The 15,385-nt window shown below is 44.5% G+C and overlaps 1 long non-coding RNA gene across 2 annotated transcripts; it reads left to right on the top strand.

The window, feature by feature from the left end:
* The first annotated feature begins 2,570 nt into the window (after positions 1-2,570).
* LOC128406206 (uncharacterized) lies at positions 2,571-14,450 on the top strand. 2 transcript variants are annotated; one of them, XR_008328441.1, is made up of 6 exons: positions 2,571-2,961; positions 6,753-6,834; positions 7,941-8,044; positions 9,312-9,382; positions 11,020-11,130; positions 12,150-14,450. It is a non-coding gene; the product is annotated as an uncharacterized LOC128406206 (long non-coding RNA). The 2 variants fall into 2 exon arrangements; XR_008328440.1 differs by lacking the exon at positions 12,150-14,450 and having other exon boundaries at positions 2,574-2,961; positions 11,020-11,835.
* Positions 14,451-15,385: the final 935 nt, after the last annotated feature.

Raw genomic sequence — 15,385 nt, 5'->3', positions numbered from 1 at the left:
TAATTTACAATGCAATAAAAACATAATTGAATTGCACGTAAAACAACTGCAACAACAACTATTACACACACACATATAATTTCAAATCCAATACCAATTCCAATATTCATTTAGAAGGGACTGTTTAGAAAGGAACATCTGCAACAGGTGTGGAAAGAACAAATAAAGTCTGTATCTGATATTTAAAGGGAGTGGGTTCCAAAGATGCCCCCCCCCCACTGAAGGCCTGATTCTGGCCTATTCAATACTGCCTACCTACACTGACTAACTGTGGCTCTCCTGGGCTTCAGGTAAGAGGCTTTCCTAGCTGGAGATGCCAAGGATTGAACCTGGGACCTTTGGTATGCAATGCTGGTGATCTTCCACAGCGTGAAGCTTCCAGAAGGGCACCACTGAGACTCCTAGCCTGTGTGTGTGTGTGTAAATGTGCATGGGGCGTGTGTGTGCCAAAGTGGATCTTTGACCTAGGCGGAAATGAGCCTAGTTTTACCCTTGCAATAATGAACTTGCATTCAAGTGCTGCTTATCTGTGCCTGTTTTGTCTTTTAAAGAGAAGGGTACCCACTTCTTTCCAATAACATATACAACTATTCATGTATGTAAAGTGGAAGAGACAAAGACAAGGCATACCAGTGCAGCAGAATGAGGCAGGGGATGGTTGGCAGGCTGTGCCACTTCAGACAGCAGGAGGTGAGGCATACCAATGTTGAATGTTCCCCTATGGTTTCAATATGAAACACACACACTAGTCCCAAACCAGTAGTACAAGTAGAAAACCCATCACAGAAGCTGTTTCTGGCATAGCATTCTCCTTTCTGTGCATATTTTCTTCTTGCAATGTTTGTGTGTTTGTTTTACATATACAGTGGTACCTCGGGTTAAGTACTTAATTCGTTCCGGAGGTCCATACTTAACCTGAAACTGTTCTTAACCTGAAGCACCACTTTAGCTAATGGGGCCCCCCGCTGCCGCCGCACCACGGAAGCACGATTTCTGTTCTCATCCAGAAGCAAAGTTCTTAACCTGAAGCACTATTTCTGGGTTAGCGGAGTCTGTAACCTGAAGCGTATGTAACCTGAAGCGTATGTAACCCGATGTACCACTGTAAACTAGATGGGCACATCAGCTGGGCAGCCAGATTAGCTGTGTGTTTCCCAGCTGCACACCCAGCCATTTACAGAGTCGGTGAGCTTCATTAATGTGTGAGCCCGAAATTCCAGATCCCCCTCCAATCCGATGCCAAAGTTTAGTGCTAAACCATTTGCACAACTTTTGCATTAGTTTGCAGTCAGTCAGACAAGGTTGGGTTTTGGGGTGTCCCTGCGGCCCCTAGTCTGAGTGTCAATTACTCAGTTTAGGAGGCAGCACAAAATGTGGGGTTTGCGGCACAAAATGTTGGCACCTGTTTGGAGTCAATTAGACAAGGTTGGATTTTTTGGCATTACAGCACCAAATTATAGCACCAAACCAGTGCACTACTTTGGCACCAGTTTGGAATCAATCGTCAAGGTTGGGTTTTGGGACATTTACTTGCAACCCCAGTTTGAGTGTCAGTTATTCGTTTGAGGGGCGGCACAAAACGGGTTCGCGACACAAATTAGCACTGAACTTAGGCATCAATGGGGGGGGGGAATCTGGAATTTCGAGGTCACACGTTAATGAAGCTGAGCCAGCATTGCAGCAGCTGCCACATTGCGCTAGGAATAGGAAGACCCTGCTCCAAATTTCCCGCCTGCCAGGGGCGCTTTAAGCAAGATTTATTTTTCACTCTCTGCCTTCTGAACTGGAAAAGTGGGGCTGACACTGGATAACCTTCCTGGGGCTGTTGTATGAAAAGCACCTTGATCGTCGACTGGTTCAAAAGCCCCATATAAATTCTAAAGATTAAAAGAGCCATAGGTCCGCGAACGCATACACTTCGCTTCATCATGTCCTCATGGAGGAACGTGGCGGTGCATATACAGTACCTCGGGTTAAGTACTTAATTCGTTCCGGAGGTCCGTTCTTAACCTGAAACTGTTCTTAACCTGAAGCATCACTTTAGCCTATGGGGCCTCCTGCTGCCGCCGCGCCCAATAGAGCACGATTTCTGTTCTCATCCTGAAGCAAAGTTCTTAACCTGAAGCACTATTTCTGGGTTAGCGGAGTCTGTAACCTGAAGCGTATGTAACCCGAGGTACCACTGTATGTAAGTCGCGCGAATGCTCCCCGCGCTCTTATGACGGGTTAGTTTAACCTCTGTTTTGGTAGTAAAACTGAATTTACTGGGCCATGAAACTATGCTTGTCTAAAAAGCGTGTCACCAGCTTGAAAAGTTTGGAAAGCTCTGACTTCAGAGAGCAGCAGCCTGTCACGCTACTTTTCCTTTCTTACGGGACCATCTTTTCCCATGCAAATCCACCTACCCAGCAACCAGCCTTCTTGGGAGGAAACGCGCTTGTGATCAGACTCACTAGCCCCGGGTTATTTTAAATTTTAATTTCGTTTGAAAAGCTGGCCCAAAGCCAAGTAGAGATATTCCCGGCTGGGCGCTAGGACCCGGCCGCTCCTCCCGCAACAGCAGCCGCAGCCACCTCTCTGTCTCCGCTGCTCCGACGTTGAGAGGTGCCCCCCCCCCACTTTTTCCTACCCCCTCTCCTTCCGGGGTTAGAAGCCCAAGAAAGAGCGATGGATGGCGGCACTTTGGCCCAGCAGCCCCGGTGGGGGGGCTACTGCTCCAATAGCTCCGCGCGGAGGATAGAGCCGGTTGAGGCGCACCTCCCTCTCTGAATCCCCCCCGGAGTCCTCTGCTGCGCTTGCTGAGAGGCCTCGCTCGCTGGATCCCTTCCTTCGCTTCTTGTGCAACCTCTTCCCAGCCCGCTTCTCTTCCTGGGCTCCGCAGCCAAGTGCCTCCGGCTCCGCCATGGCCACGAATCTGGGAAGCCATGCAGACGGAGGACGAGGAGCAATGGCTCTACGGAGGTAGGCAGGCTGGCAGGCGGCGGTGGCAGCCCCGACCCCATCCTTTCCCTTTTTTTCTTTCTGTTTCTTGCTGCTCTGGAGGGTGGGAAAGGAGCGCGCGCGCGCGGTGGAACGAAGGAGGATGCCATGCCGACCTAGCGGCGCCTTTGCAAACTTCTACCCGCCGCGCCGCGTTCAATTCTCCTCCGGCCCCTCCCACACCGCCCCTTTGGGCCGGAGATCTGGGACTGCTGCCTGGAGAGTAGAGCCGCCGCGCCGCCGCCGGGGTGCAGCGCGTGGCAAAACCCACCGGTCCACAGGCTCCCGACGCCGCTGCCCTACCCGCTCTAGGGAAGGAGAGGAAAAGAAGGAGGAGGCGGCGGCGGGGGCGTCTGCCTAGGGTCGCTTTGGACTTCAACTCGGAGGGAGAGCATCTTTCCCTCGCTATCCGGTTCCCTCACGGAGTGGTAGTTAGCCTCCTGCCGTGTAGTGACTATGGCTATTTAATGCCTGACTCGCCTGACTTCCTCAGGGCACTGCAGAGCGTCACAATCAAAAATTATAATATTTTTTTTAAAATAGAGGTCTCGTTCCCCGAGGAGCTTGCACATTTGTTACAGGGCGATCCTGGAAGTTAGCCGGGCAGAGTTCAGTGGGACTTAGACTCCCAGGTAAGGCTGAGTACAGGGGATGCAACTTCATTCGTTTAAAGTTCGCAGTATTCAGCCAAAGCTCTTGCAGCACCTTGCAAACCAAAATAGCAAATTAGTAAGGCTTTAAAATAACAGGAGCTGTAATGGCTTTTGTATGCTGCCCCATAATGCAAAGTTTTATGGGTGTATTACAATTGACAAGTAAGTAACCAGTTTAAGTATCAAATATGTCCTAAAACTTTAAAATCAAAAGCAACATAAACACACATAACCCTCAAATTCACTGCACCCCCCAAAGTTAAAACATAGGTTTAAAAACTGATAGATCCAGACCACATTGATTTAAAAGGCCCAGTTTTTTAAAATTAACTTGGTTCCAAGTTGTTCAGGGTTTTAAAGGTTAGACCTTGCACTTTAAATTGGGCATGGGAAGGTACCCCTGAAAGCAGCAGGGTGGGTTAAATTAGATTAAGAAGACAGAGACTGCAGGAGATGGGACCTGTGTTCAAATTCTGCTTGAGGGTTTCCTTCTTGGGCATCTGAGTAGCCACAGTGAGAACAGGATGTTGGACTAGATGAGCCATTGGCCTCATCCAGCAGGCACTGCTTATGGTCTTGGTAGAATCATAGAATTGTAGAGTTAGAGTTACAAGCTTGGTGGATCTTTTCCATTTTTAAAAAAGGAAAAGTTTCATCAGACGTGACTTGTTTTCGAGAAACTCATGCTGGGTTTCTTTTCCAAGTGCTCACAGACTGTTGAAATATCTATTCTAGGATCTTTCCTGGCATTGGTGTCAAGCTCACTGGTTGGTAGTTACATGGGTCTTCTCCCCCCCCCCCTTTTGAAAACGGGGACAACATTTGCCTGCCTCCTGTCTGCAGGGACCTCAGCTCCAAGAATTCTCAAAGATTACTGTGTAGACAAAGGTTCTGATATTGCATCCACAAGCTCCTTGGGTGCAGCTCAACAGGCCCTGAAGATTTGAATTTAAAGCAGCTAGGTGTTCCCTTGCCACCTCTTTTTCTATCATGGGCTGCAGCTCCCTCCTTGCATCATTTATTATGTTATCACCAGGTTGTGTATCACCAGGTTGCTACATAGCTGGGGGGGCAGGGAGGGACAGCCCCCCAGCAAAATGCCTGCCCCCCAACAAAAATTCTAGCTACACCCATGTTGAGTATTGCTTTCCATTTGGGTGAAAATGGGCAAAGCAGGTGTCGAGCCGTTCCACCTTCTCTGTCACTCAATAGTATTGCTCCGTCTTTTCCACTAGGGGGCTTACTAGTTGCTTGTTCTGCTTCTTGCTTTGAACAAAGCAGAATAAACCTTTTAAAGTTATTTTTAACCTCTTTCCTTCTGAGGTTTGGCTTGCCTGCCTTCCTCCCTGCAACTGTTGACTACTCATGTATATTCCTCATTTGTGATTTTCCCTTTCCTTCATTTCTTATACTTTTCCTTCTTAAATCTCAGTTCATCTCTGAGCCGGTTTCTTTAAATGCCTCCCACTTTTTTTTTCTTGTTGGGATTGTCTGCATTTGTGCCTTCAGTATTTCACCTTTAAGAAATGCAACGACAGATGAATTCAGCTATACATCAGAAAAGGCCTGTATAAGCAGAAGGGTCTGAAGCAAAGTACTGATGGCCCCTGCTTAATATTAACAGCCAAGGAGTTGGACAGCCTAGGTGATCGTGTACCAAAGACTTTCCCTTGTATCCAGTGCACTGCATGCTGTCAGTGCAAGGATTCCACCACTAAATAGATGTGAGAGTGAGTTATGCTGTGCAAGAAGGAATCCTTGCACCAGCAGGACACTTACTTTGCACAGCATTGAATATGAGTCCCTATTTCTCGTAGAAGGTGAACGTCATGTTCAAGGGATGTATGCTAAGAGAAGGCAGTAGGTGAGCATTCTTGTCTGGAGGCTTAGTAAGGGCAGCCAGCTAGGCAGAGTGGCATTCTTGAAGCTTCCCACTGGCTCTGTATGCCTGCAGGTTTAGACACCACTGATAGGGAAGGAAAAAGTTAGACAGCAGGATTTCTGTATGACTAACAGAAGGCAGCAAGGACCAACTGGAAGCCTTTAACGGGATGCAACAGGTGCTGCGGTGGCCAAAGCAAAGATAAAAGAGTCTTGGTAGCCAAGAGAAAGCAAAAGGGATGACAGGAGTTTGTGTGCGCCCTAGAACGAGGGACAGCCCTGGGAAATGAAAGTGAGGCAAAGCATGAAGCGAATCCAGAGTTAGTGCTACTTCTTTGTGTTTCCAGACACATCTCCCCTCCATTGGGCAGGGTGTCTCATTAGCATACTACAGCGGCAAATTTTTTTTTGTACTGAATTTTTCAAAGGGGAAAAGTGACATAAGCATCTTGCATGTTTTGTTAGGGAGGAATGTATGCAAATGTAGTGGTATGTTCTCTCTCTCTCGCAAAGTTTCTGAAGCTTTGATAAAATTTTCCTCCTCTTGATGTATTTGCAGTTGACACTGGTAATCAGGAAGATGGACCAATTCCTGGGTAAATTTTATTTTATTTTTGTAATTCAGAGTCAAATGCATGGGGGGGGGGCAGCTGCAGTACATTTGCCAGCATGGCTTACATACTGTTACCAGCCACTCCTTTGGAATGAGAGACATCGGAGACTGTAGTATCTTTTAGAAATATGGTTTATTTATACATATTTACACCTGAGTTTAGGTGGAGGGAATGCAGAAGATTACACCCCAGTAGTGTATCTTGTTGCTCATCTCATAGCTTCAGAAAGCTTTGGTCCAGAGCAGAAGCCAGGCATGACCCCCGGTCTCTTGGTTCAGCCTCCTCCAGCCAACACCACATGGAGTTCTACCCCTCCATACTTCTTCCCAAAAACCTTGCTCAAAAACCTCTGTATAAAAGGACACCCCACCCCCCTGTATGCCACCTGTAACCCTGGCAACCTCCTCTACTCAACATTGCTATTGTCTTTTGCTAACTAACACACAGCTGCAGGGGAGAATAGAAAATGGAAAACAGTATTTATTTATTTAGTCTCTTTTGCTGATTGTGGTTACCAATCACTACTCTGTTGCCTTGCCAGACTTGCTGGTCATTGTGACTGAGATGTGTTTTGAGAAGGAGCCAACATGGCTTCTAGTCTGTGTGTTTGTTCTGTGTTTATCAGGGACACAGGACCTCATCCTTTAAAAGACATTCCCAAGGAGAGAAAGATTGTCAGTGATGAAGAATGAGAATTGTTACAGCAAGTGAGTAGTACAGTATAATCAAGCTGAGATCTCTACCCTAGTGCTCCTCTGTTGTTTAGATCTCCCAACTCCCATCAGCCCCAGCCAACAACATACAGGTGTGCTAGCCAGGGCTGATGGGACTTGGAGTCCAAAACATCTGGAAGGCACCAGGTTGGAGATGGCTGGCTTAGAAGAATGGTTTAGCTCTTTGCCAAGCTTAACAGAAGTAGAGGAGACCCAGAATGGTTGGGCAGTTGTTCAGTTTGCTGGCAAAATACAGTCAACTATCTCATAAAGGTAGAGTGCTTTTGCATTGCATTTGTTTATTTAAATCAGGGGGTTGGGGAACCTCAGGGCAGAGGCCCAAATGCAGCCCTCTAAGCCTCAATACTCTCCCTAGCCCATATCTCTTGCCTAGCTGCAAACACATATCAGCTTACCAACCATGCTTTGCCCTTTATTGCTTCTTCCTGGCTGGGATGGGTTCTTGAACTTGGATTAATGCCTCTTGCTTGCCTGAATGGAGAATATAGAGCGGTGAGTGTGTATAGAAAGTAGCAAATGGTAAAAAAAATAATCTGCATTTGTTGCTATTCTTCCGGTCACCCGGAAGTAAATGTGGCTTTTCGATCAAAAAGGACTCTCTTTCCTAGATTTGAATCAACAGATAAATAAATAGCTGCCCATCCTTCTCAACTCACTCATCATCCATGATTGCTGGCACAAGTAAATTAAAATAAATTACATACTTACAGTACAAGTAACCTGAAGGGAGGGGGATGGTACCTCTTGAGCATTCCTATTTTAAAGTTTTATGTAACTAACTTAAAAAAAAAGCCTCTGAATGTTTATTTCTCAGGCTTAAGGCTGCAGTCCTAACCTCACTTCCATAGGAGTGAGCTCCATTGAGTTACAGGAGAGTTACTTTTTGTAGGCATGGTTGAGATTTCACTGTGAACAAAGTCCAACAGGACTTAAAAGTAATGTCATGCCTAACTTATCAAATTTATTGCAATTGAAGTTGAGCTAACTTTATTGGGAGCAAGCTAACTTGTGCTGCTGCTTAGGTATGTATTTTTAAAAAATTGTCTTCTCATTGTGCATGTCTTCTGTCTCCTTCCTAGACCCTTTCAGGTAGAGAAGACAACGAGGAAGACAGTGATAGTGACAGTGACGACTACATCCAAGTAATGATTGGCAACATCACAACAAGAAGGCCATCTTTCATGTACGTCTGCAAGTGTCAGAATTCTGCTCTTGGTTTTATCTGTGGTTTTGTTTTCTGCGATATTTAGAAAGGAAAGGGGAGGAAAGGGGAAGAAAGACTAAATAGAGTTGTATAGCAAAAATTAAAAGATTTACCGGTAGTAGTGGACCTTGGTCTGAAAAGTTGGAAGACTCCTGCCATTGATGGTCCATGAGAATACCATGGCTGATGGTATCAAAGCCAATGAGAGATCCAGCAAGAACTTAGCCACACTCACCCCATCCATTTCCTGATAGAGGTCAAACATCAGGGTGACCAAGATGAATTCTGTCCCAAACCCAGGTCTGACCCTAGATTGGAACAGGTAATGGGAACCTTTAACTCTCCAGATGGAGCTGAACTAGAACTCCCATCATTCCTAGCAAGTATGAAAGTCATAGTTCAGTAAGATCTGTAATGCAAAAGGTTCTCCACACCTGGTCTAGATAATCAGTTTCCTTCAGGACTCCCTGCAGCTGCATTGTCTCAACCTTCTCTAATATTTTGCCCAAAAGGAGAGGGAAATCTGTGACTTGATGATAGTTGTTAAATGCCATCAGGTCCAGGTTTTCCAGGAGTATCCACACCACTACATCAAACGAAGACACGCTCACCAGACCTTGAACCCATCCCTCTGGCTAACTTTAGTAAGCCATGAAGCGCAAATGAATTATAGCTGGAAGGGAAAAATTTGAAGCACACTTTGAGTACTCTCTGAATTTTCCCTTTGCAGGCCAGCTTAAATTCAAGATGGGCTACAAAGGAAACATCTTCCTTAGTAAGTGTGGCTTAAACTTAAGAGTATGCTCTCGAGTCTACCTTTGAAGTTTGAAGTTTAATCACCTGGTGTCAGGTGACTGACAAGTGGGTGGTCCTGCCCACCTGTCAAAGTGATCCACAGTGAGTGGGGAGCTGGATACAGCCCCCCATCCCAGCTTCAGTGCAAGTTTGAAGGGCTTGCTTGAGCTGCAGTTGCCAGTTCAGACATCAACATGGTTTGGTGAAAATTAGGAAGTGTTTTATTAAGCTGGGCCTGCAAAGAAAGGAGGGAGGACAGAAGCTCATCACCATTCACCATGGTTTGGATCATGCTCTTCATAACTGTTCAACTGGCATTTAGCGAATGTGAAGTTATAAACGCGTCATATGCCTTGTAATATGTCAGAACTAGGAAGTGATCAGACTTTCTACGTTTCTTGGCTGCCTTCTGCTTCTCTCCCTCACATCTTAGCCTGTCCATTTATTGTAGCTGCCCACTGAAGCCAAACCACAGTGCAATTCAGCAGAAGCCTGTTCCAGCTGTCTGATGCAGGCATGAAGGTAGCCAGGATTTTTGTTTGGGGGGGCAGGCCTTTTGTTGGGGAGGGGGGCAGAATCTCAGTTATATATTTTTATTGATTTCTGGGGGACAGCTGGCTCTCTCTCGGCTATGCCCATGGATGCAGATGTGTTTTGGTCCTTTCTCTCTCCCTAGGGAGCGCCCCAGGAATATGAGTCTAAAAAACAACCAAGGTTATGAAGCAACCACAACTGGTACTGGTCTTCCTATTACTCCCACTGTGGCTTTTCCTCCTCTGAAGCAGTTAGTCAAGATGGGTCCTGTATAGCAGGGATGGAGAACCTCAGGCCTGCAGGCTGAATTCTGCCTGCCCTCCAGACCTTTCTGTTTGGCCCTCGGGACTCACTCCAAGCTACATTCCTGCTCCTCGGGCCCCACCTCTGACTGGTTCTGCTTAGCCCCTGCTAGAGTGCTTTGTTCTGACTTTGAGAGTGCCTCTTTCTTGGCTGGATGAAAGAGTGTGTAGAGAACCTCCATGACTTCTGCATGTCTGGACTCCATTGCTCAGTGCACCTTGAGTCTCTTTGTATGCAAAGCCCAGAGAAATCTGAGGCAAAAGTGGATAGCGGAGGCCCAAATGTTATACTGTTCATCCCTTGTGTGATAACCATACATTGCTGAGGAAGATTAGAAGAAGGAAGCCAGTGGCTGTGTTAGACTAATAGGCTTCCCTGTCCTGCCAGAAGACTGTACAAGTGAGGTTTTTCAAAGTCACTAAACTGTCAAAGCAACCTGGAAGTACAACTGGAGGAACTCTGGGATCAGAGGCAGATTGTCCCCACTAGCTAGACCTGAGTGCTAAATGAATTTGGTTTAGGTGGAGGTTTAGGGAATTTGTAGCAGCTTTTTAGAGGCTGATGTCAGCAACAGCTTCTCTTGAGCACATGGAAGACCTCAGAATAAATTACCAGTATTCCCTCTAGTAGTTAATAGTTTAACTCTAACATAACAATCAATATAATAATTTCACAGCTAAGCCTATTATGCCTAACTACTAAGGAAATTTAAAGGCATTCTAAGCATCTAAGAGCGTGGGCAGCAGCAGGAAAGTATCCTATGGCGTAAATCTGTGTTATTGTGGGAGGGAATTCCATCGACCCTGCAATATTAAAAGCAAGGTAGCACAAATACCTGAATTTGTGTTTATACAAAGTGGGATCGGCGAAACTGTTTCCCTTTACAACTATAGTTAAGACTAACCATAGTTTAGTATTTGGATGTAATGGAATGCAAAAGCATTCCTGCTGCATAGAAGAGCGGTAGGTTGTCTGCATGAACCTGAGGCTCATTCAATTCATGATATAGTTTATCTCTGCATATGAATGCAGTCTTAAGATGTCTTAAATTTTTCTGTCTTTCCCCCCTTATCTCTTTCTTTAGCTAAGTAGCTGAAACCCATTAATTTTTTTAAGAAGGGGAAACAGAATAATTTTGACAAAAGCAACAACTTGTGATTGAACTCACAGATGGGAATAATTAATGTAACTGAAGCTAAATCCATTGGGGATTTTTAAAAAAGGAGGGGAGAGAAAAAAGAAACCCTGATCAATTTGCTCAGCAAATGAATGGATCAACAACAGAGTCTTGGCACTAAACATCTGTTTCCCTTCTTTCAAAGCCAAGTTGCAACCCAAAGGTAATGATTTAGATGCTCCTGGGAATATATATGGCTTACCTGAAGCAGACATGGATTTGGATTCAGCTGATGACAAACCATGGAGGAAACCAGGTGGGGCCTCAAAGTTTATTGTGGTCAATACTATCAGTTGATTTATTTTTTGCTTTGCATTTCACATCACGGGCCTGTGTGCAGCAGGAGTTACGGGGTAGATGGGAGGAGAGCATGATGTGTGATTTATAAGTGTGCTCCTCAATCAGACATTAAAAAATTACCCAGCTGCAAACATTTGGCTCATACTTCATTTTATTTATTGCCTCGTCTGATGTCTTCAGATTCATTCAGTTCTTGTCCAAGTGCTTTTAAGCATCTCTCAACCATTTGTAAGGAAATCTGTTTGCTTGTTTTTAATTTAAAAATGAAATTGAACCCGAGATTGTCAGGAAGCAGAATTCCGAATCCAGTGCCAAGTTCTGTGTCCCTCATGGAATCTTGGCAATGGATGCAGCTCTCTCACTGGAATGTATTCTGCAGCTTCCATGTGTTCTTGTTCCTCTGGGCCAAGTTGCATAAGTCCTTTGGGGTCCCCAGAACATGTCTGTGCTGTGTGCTCACCCCCATTTCATTGATTGTCAGGGCCAAGAACCAATCGGTGCCAAGCTAGAGTCATTCTGTTCTTGTAGTTGAATGTTGGGCTAGTACCTGGGAGACCAGGGTTCAAATCTCCTCCCAGCCACATGAAGGCTCACTGGGTAACCTTGGGCCAGTCACTCCTCTTAGCCTAAGCTACTTTACTGGATTGTTGCGGGGATTGGATGAGGAAGAGATTTATGCAGATTTATGGGAGATTTATGCAGCCAAACATAACTGTATAATTACCAGTAAGAAAGGGGTTAAGGATCACAGAGTTCTTAATTGCTAGAGAAGACTCAGATTGGTCATGACCCCTCACCATTGGGGAGGGAGGATGCAAGGGTTATTTCCTGTTCTTCTCTCTCTCTGTCTTCTCTTTGAACCATGTAACTGAGCAAACATCTGAGGCTGGGGCTCCAGACTCAAGTCTGTGTGTTTGAGGTCAACTTCTGTATTTTGTAACCAAGAATACATTACCTGTGTTGTTTCTGCTGTAGCATTGAACGATGCATGAGTGAGACCTCTGATTACTGTAAGTAAAACATTTAAACTTACTTAAGGTTGTGGTCTCTTCACTCCTAGAGGGGTAGAGGTGGGGGAGCACAATTGTCAGTGCTTAATACTGGTACATTTAAAGGTCTAACAGCCTATATTGCCCATCCTTTGCAAACAGTGCACATATATTTTAGTTTTAAACTCTACTGGGGGCTCTTTGGGCTAGACAGTGAGTCAAGCTCTATGCTTTTTTTGAATTTAGGTAGTCAGCTATTGGGATTTCAGGATTAACTGTTATTCCCTAGTTATTTTCCAACACCATGTACAACATACATTGAGCTCCTTGGAGAAAAAACGTGGGATATAAATGCAATAAATAAATAAAATTGTCGCAAGCATATTGGCTGTTGAAGTGCTCCCAATTTACTAATTAAATATATTCATGTGCTTGGGACAAACTTTCAGGAAGTAGTTTCCTAGCCCTGGCAAGACCGTTGGGAGAGACAACAGAAAGTGGTCTTTCCCCCTATGAATCTCTCTCAAATTTGCCTTTGCCTGGTGTAGACTCAAATAAGTGAAACATTTTGCAGAGGATAGCAGGGATAAGGGAAAAGAGAGAGTGGGGAAATTCTATCAGATGGTTGTGAAACTGGATTTTTTAAGTGAAAAGTTAAAGATGAGCCTCTTGGACAATTGCTGGGTGGGAAACTTGGCTGGTCGAATCATTAAAATCCCAGAACTAGAATGGCACCATTGTATAATAAACTGAAGCTCTGCTCTGAATTTCCCCTCTCTTCACTGGATTTAAGTGTGAAAGGTACAGACCAGGGATCTAAGCAAGTTAATTAACCTTGAAAGGCTGGTGAAAGGGTTAAATTTGGTAGACAGTGTAACTGGTGAAACTCATCTGCCAAAGCGTAGCGGTATCAGATATGATCTTGAAGTAGCTTGAACACATTTTTAAAGCTTCCAGCTACTTTAATTTATGGAAGTCTTGACTAAATCAAAAGACCCCCAGGAATATTTGCTCCTGAGGAGAATGTTTCGCTGATGTGTGTTGCAGAAAACATTGCAGCAGCAGTGTTATAACTGGATAATTGATTAGGCGTCCAAGCTCTAATCATTACATCAAATCAACCAAACCTTTAGTTGACTAATGAGGGGAAGCCAGTTTTAATCAGTGGAACTTTTAAGGACATACATATTTCCTTATGCAGGCTGTTTTGGTTCTGGTGTGTTTCTAGACTAGAGGATGAAAAAGCTGTAATGAAAGCAAGAGGCTCAGGAAAGTTTGTTTCTGCCCTTCCTTGCACAACTGTCTTGTAGAGTAGGCCAGTTATGGCTCAGCTATCTGGTTTTTGCTGCCACCCCTCCTCCATAACATAAGTCAGGAGAGAGATCTTGGGACCCTCACTCAAACACCTACGTGGGGATTGCACAGATGTCTTCTAAAAGTCAGATAGGGAAATGAAGATGTCAACAGGACCCAAAAAGAACAAGGAAAACTAAAAGGAGCATCTGTGGTTCTAATTTATCTCATCCTAAACTTTCTACTTGGGATCAGGTGAGTAGCAAGGATGGTCAGTTGCAGGATTATCTGATGGGGGTGGGATGGATCCTGATGTGAGAGAACAAAGGCTACATAGCACAGTCCATTTATAAGGGGCTCAGGACCCCCATTTGGCAGGCAGTTTCCAGCAAATCAGACGTCTGGCATACTTGCCAGGCAAAGATTAACACTCCACTGAGATCAGATGAAGGTGGACAGTTACTGCCCAGATTCCTACCCCCACCCCAATCTTTCTGTGACACAGTCTGAATCATTTTGTTGACGTAGGTTGTGTTTTGGCTCCCGCAAGGCAAATGGAGCAGCAAGAAACCAGGCTTTTCCCTCACAGAAGCAAATTTTAGAGATGGCTTTTCCTTGTGACACTGACTGATTGGTTTGTCTTTCACTTCCTAACTTATATCAGAAAGACATCTAAATTGGGGCTATGCTAGTGTACAAAATATATTCAAGTGTAGTTGGCTATTACCAATTCCTTAAATCAGTTGGCAGCCCTGGCGTTTTACATTGCAGCTTGGATTTTCTCCCTTCCTTTTTAACTGAACAACACCAAAAATATAATTCTGGCACAATAATAGATCAGGCAATGCTGTGAAACTGAAATGCTATTTAATTCCTTCTGTGTGATTTGCTTATATAAGAGAAGTTAGATACTTTAGGCATTGATTTCTATAGTCAAACATTAGGATGGCAATGTTCACATGCTGATGATCCCAGACTGATTTGGTTAATGCCCCCAAATGTCTTTTTTTTTAGACAAATGCAATTAAATCATGACAGGGCCATTCGCTGATGTGCCTTGGAGCTTGTTACAAATACAATTGTTGTTTAGTGGACTCAAATACTCCCTCCCATCAGCATGGATTTATTCTGTTTTTTCAAAGTTTGCTTTAGGTAGGATTGTCTCATTACCATGGTTTCCAAATCTACTTCAGTCCATAGTTAAGAGGCTAGTCCTGGTCAACCCAGTACTTTTTTCAGGTGGAACTCAGTTCCAGCCCCCTCAGCCATTGCCATAAGAGAACAAGGGAGATGTTCATGGTGAGTTCCATCACCTCATTTTCTAGAAAATTAGCACAGGTCAACCACTAACTGTGGAATGTTGTGCCTTGGTTCTCAGAAATTCACCCGTTTTTGTCTGGGATTATGACTGTTAATGAGAATGCTGATATTTACTGTAATGAAATACATTTTGTCTCAGAGGTTGCTAGATTGTTCCAGACTTTGATACTTCCTTTGTATCCCACCACAACATATAATAGCACCACAGCTGTGTTAACCCCAGAGCTAATTTTTTTGAGGATGTTTTAATTTTTCTATGACTCAAAGTCTGAAATGATCTACATATGCAGGAGAATGAAGTGGTAAAGTAGACAATGCAACTTTGGTCAGCAAGTGAGCATTTATGAATGCTCCTCTGTAAGTAGAAAATTAATGTATCAGCAGCTTCTGTCTATGCTAGTTTTCTCTCTGTGTGTAGATTGCTCTGCTGTTTTTAAAACATAGGAACACATTTTAAAATGAGGTCCTCCACTGCAGACTGAAGTGGGATGACGCATTCTCCCACCTCGAGATTCTGCCATCTCGTTCTACTAGGTATATGGAACCTGCCTCATTCATTCATTCATTCCCTCCCAGGTGCTGACCTTTCTGATTACTTCAATTATGGAT

Source organism: Podarcis raffonei, chromosome Z, assembly GCF_027172205.1.
Source record: "Podarcis raffonei isolate rPodRaf1 chromosome Z, rPodRaf1.pri, whole genome shotgun sequence".
Lineage (NCBI taxonomy): Eukaryota > Metazoa > Chordata > Lepidosauria > Squamata > Lacertidae > Podarcis > Podarcis raffonei.
Note: the sequence above shows the minus strand (reverse complement) of the source record. Positions and strands in the feature narration are given on the sequence as shown.